The sequence below is a fragment of the Stegodyphus dumicola genome, chromosome 10, assembly GCF_044657685.1.
Source record: "Stegodyphus dumicola isolate Sdum_Otavi_A_Nest chromosome 10, ASM4465768v1".
In the NCBI taxonomy this organism is placed as follows: Eukaryota; Metazoa; Arthropoda; class Arachnida; order Araneae; family Eresidae; genus Stegodyphus; species Stegodyphus dumicola.
In genome coordinates, this window is record NC_140777.1 from 186,695,716 (window position 1) to 186,700,813 (window position 5,098).

Consider the following 5,098-nt stretch of genomic DNA (forward strand, 5'->3'; position numbering starts at 1 on the left):
ACGTCAGATTACTTCCGGTTCCCCCCCCCTCAATGAGACTCACGTCGGCGAGGAGTCGAACAAAGGAATGACCTAGCCCTTCTATTTATCCCTGAGCCAGCAGTGTATTTAGAATTCATTTTCAAGTTTAAAAATTACTTTATTGCTGACATCCATAATCGATTTCTTTCCGAAAACTAAATGTTATTCGTAGTTCAGAAAATGCTTTCTACTGATGAAAATGATGAGCGCCGAAACTGTTTAATTAGATGAACAATAAATATGCAATCTCTATATACAAGTATAATACAGGGTGATCTTTTTTAAAGTGACAGTGTTTGGAGCGCCCTGTAGCGCGATCTAATAGCCGAAATGGCACCAAACTTGGTATTTAGACTAATCACGGCATAGGAAAAAAGGATTCCGTGGAAAAAAAATTATTTCCAAAAATCGCCGCTAGGGCATTTTTTACACTGCTGTAGCTTACAATAACGAGAATTAGCATAAAACAGGGGTATCAAAGAAAAATGCAAATGTTGTGAGATGACAGCGCCAGAAATAGGGGCTATAAAAGCAAGCAGACAGCTCCGACAAATAATCTCAGCTGAAGTAAACGAGCTCCAGTGGACATGCCTCTCACGTTACCGGAACGTGCGTTACTGGTGAAGCTGTATTACATGAATCAATGTAATGCATCCGCAGCTCTTCGAGAGTTTCGAACCGGAAAAAAAATTACGAAAGGGGCCTTTATCGCTGAATGAATGGTCTTAAGAAAATTATTGAGAAGTTCGAGGAAACGGGGTCACTGACCATTCGCGCTGGAAGAGGGCATAAAACAGTATCGGAAGATGTAATAACTGATGTGGCAACTGCAATTGTCGATGGATCGCAGGGAACCATTGCTGGTACTAACAGCGCCCGGGGTGTAGCTCGACAATTGGACATGAATTATTCCACGGTATGGAGAGTTTTGCGGCGCGTTATTGGATTTTACCCCTACAAAATCAGCCGCTTGCACGAATTGAAACCAAGTGATTATGATAAGCGAGTGACATTCACTCTATCGTTTCTTGCCAGGGTAGAAATTGATGATGCTTTCCCATGCCACATTCTGTGGGGAGATGAGTGCCATTTTCATCTCAATGGGTCCGCAAACATACAAAATAGCGGAATTTGGGCTTCTGAGTAGCCCCACACCGTGCACGAAATCCCATTAAATTCTCCAAAAGTCACTGTTTGGTGTGGTTTCACAGCCGAATTCGTAATTGGGCCCTTCTTTTTTGAGACCATCACTCCGACAGGACTCCAAACATGCACCATAAATGCAGAAAGGTACCACGAAATGCTGCAAACGTTTGTTACTCCACAACTTCAACAAAGAAATCATCCCCAACAGAAAATCTTTATGCAGGATGGTTCTCCGCCACACATTAGTAATAAGATACAACAACTGTTGCGCCAAAACTTCACTGATAATAGAGTCAAAGGTGGCAGTTTTCCGGCCGCCTCATTCCCCCGACCTCACCGCCATGAGATTTTTGGCTCCAGGTTTATTTGAAATCTCAAGTTTATATTGGTGGAGCATCAAATTTGTCTATTTTAAAGGACAACATAACAAAGACAGTGCAGAATATTCCTCGTGATATGTTACATACGGCTGTGGAGAACGTTGTGAACAGAATGCACGGTGTTATTTCTGAGAACGGTGCTCACATTGAATGTGGTCTAATTCCTCACCGAGGAAGTTAATGTAGTAAATATACATTAATAATGTAACTGAACGATTGTATGTCTTGATGTTCCATGTCTTGATTAGTCTAAATACCAAGTTTGGTGCCATTTCGGCTATTAGATCGTGCTACAGGGCGCTCCAAACATTGTCACTTTAAATAAGATCCCCCTGTATATTATATCCTTAATATCCTTGTATAATATATGTGTGTGTGTGTAATGAACATAAGCATAATTAGTGGGGATGGAATGAAACTTTGATCTATGACCGGATGGTGATGGTATAATTGCATAGTAGAAGGATGAATGATTTACACACAAACTTGCCCTCAGTAAACAAATAGTTTATTTTTGAACATTCTTGAAAGCTATTTTTTCCATGTCACTGCATTACAGCGGCGAATAATCATTGCAGGATTTATTACATTTTTGAAACAATGGAGGAAATCAAACAGTGACCAGACGATGTTAAGTTTTACTAGCAGAGAAAGAGGTAGAAGCAAAAGTGCGCAGTTAACCAATATTGAAGCTCGCCAAGAGAAGGTTTCTGTGTAAGTTACGAATTAGTTACCACATCAGTCTTATTTAGTCAGATGTATGGACTGATCTAGAAATGAGGCAGTCGAGAAGAATTTTAATGCATTGCAGATGCTAGGAGGGAGGACACTGCGTCTTTTGTGGCTCGCAAACATATCACAGTTTGGATTGCAACATAACCTTGCCCACTATTGTCTTCAATCCAGTCACTTAATACTTTTTCCGAGTTCTGGGAAAGATGCCGATCCATAACGCAGGATTAGATTATTTTTAGATTTATGTGTATTCCTTAAAATAGACAAGTTTTTTCTCCAGTCCCGGATCGCCTTCTTATTCACGTGATGCAACACCGTACTTTCCGCAAAAAAAAGCTACTTTCAGCTTGAATTTTACAGTGTAATATGTTCTCTTTTGTTATGTACAACTCGTTGCAGGGAGTGTGTGGTTCTGAAAAGAGCTGTTTTTTGTAGATTCTGATAAATCAGATATTACGAAAAGCAGGAAAAGTAAAAAAAAACCACGTGTACGATCAAGATAAATAAGATGCAATCAATAACTTATTCGGTATGGTTACAGTCACTGATTTGATGCATTTATTTTAACTAAAGAGCGACTAGCAGATATTGTAGAGATTAAATTGGTCTCTGATGCTAGATAATGAAATGAAATTACAAAACGGGGGGAGAATAAATAAATAATTTGGTATCTTTTCTGTATGAACGTGGCCACGTATAAATTGAAATCCTACTTCCAAGTTTTTTCTTTCTCCCTTAAAATTTTAAGACTTATACGCGGGTTTAAAAGAGGTAGCATAACAGAACTATTTAGATGAAACCAAATTATTTTATCCAATGCCATCTAGGGCCAATGAGAACAACTTCCAGCGATGAACCTCCAGCTGAGATGAGGATAGATTCTCCAATACTGTCTCTCTGACTCGAATGTTAATTCTAAATGTTAGGTGTTCTGTTTTGGTGCATGTTCTGTTTTGATGCTTATTCTCTTTGTAACTGTTTTTTGTGCTCTGTTAATAAATATATTCAGAACTAGCTCATGTTTGTGTTAATAGAAGAATGCCTGCAGTAGGATTTAAAAAAAAAAAAAAAAAAAAAAAAGATATCAAAACTTCAAAAATCACTTTCACTGTCCATTCTGCAAAAAAATTCTTCATAACAAATATTACTTTTGTAGCATTTCAAAATATATAAATATATAAAATTAGAACAACTAAGAATTACATTAAATTGAAAAAAAGTGTTTAAGTTATTTATTATAAAGTACAATCATAAAATGTGGTAGTTTCTAAATGATCGTATTTTTTATTTTTGAAGGAAACATTATATACTTTTAATGAGAAACGAGCATTAAATGGTATAAAAGGTGAAGAAGACATATGTATCAGTTGATTAAATTGCATCCTATGAGGTGACTAACTTAGGTCCTACATGAAAAACAAAGATTACACTTTACTTGCTTTCCTTTCAAAAGGAGAAAATTTTTCTTAGAAGGAGAAATTTTAATTACTTAATTATTTAAAAAGACTGATCTGTACTTTTCTTTTACTTCACTATTTCTTCGGGAAAAATTTTGATATTCCCTCATTTTTCAAAAAAGTTAAATTTTTCCATTTTTTTGTACCCATTCATTTTTTATTTTCCTAACTTTCTGTTTGAGGGGGAACCTTGCAAAAGAACTGTTCTGTAAATGCACACAGTTGTTAAAACTCGGAGAAATATCATTTGAAGATTTATAAGCTTTAATGTAAAAAATACAATTATTCTTCTTTCCTTGTAACTTGAGCAAATAGTCTCAAACTGGAGGTCTATGGGCTACATAAGGCCCTTTGATGCAATTTTACCCAGCCCATGAATAGATTTCCCATACATTAATCAGCATTATTATGATATTGATCATTATGACAAGAATTTAAATGATTTTTAGTCCAATTTTACATTATTTTCATTAGCATTTAAAATGAACATGAGTAATGCTCAGTAAATCTACTAATGGAGCTAATTAATTTACACTGTGATATAAATCTTATTCGAAAAGTTAAAGATAGAGATTTGATGGGTTTTTTTGGGGGGGGAGGGGTGTTTGTCAAATAAATACCCTCAGTTACAAATATTTTAAATGTAAGAATTTTACAGATGTACATAAGAATATATGCACATTTGGAAGTACATTTAGAGATATCAATAGTGTTTTCTGCAGTTCAAAATTAACAAGTCTGCGAAAAGAACCAGACTGCCCGATCAGCACCTCCAATTCACAATAATTTCTAGAACATCTTCTCTAATGTTAAAATTGTTATCAAAATCAAAACACCAGTAAGAAATAAAGAAGTTTATAAATATTTACATGCAAATATATATGTATTTATTTGGTATGCATCAAAGAAAAATTTAGTAAATAGAAGAAAGAGGACAGTTTGTTATTATTTATTCGCAAGAAGCTTTCTCCTGCTTGGAAAGTTTTTGTAGTCTGTTTATTTTTAGTTTGGGTAAGTTATTTAATGGTTAATTCTGCATATTAAAATTATTTAATATTTAGCTGATGTCTGAATTACAACATTTTAGATTTCAGACAGAAAAAAGGTATAAATTTGAATTTTTTCTTTGCGTCCTTATTATTACTGATTATGTGTGCTTTGATAAATATTTACATAATGAAAATTTAGTTTAAAAATTTTTATTTTGTTTAAAAAATATCTAACCACATGCAATTTGAGTTTGAAACCACTGACTAAGGCTATCTGTATTTTGATTCTGATGCTATGCTTATCTGTATTTCCCATACTAAATTTCAAACACACATACACATGAAAATTGAAGAAAGAGGACAAAAATAA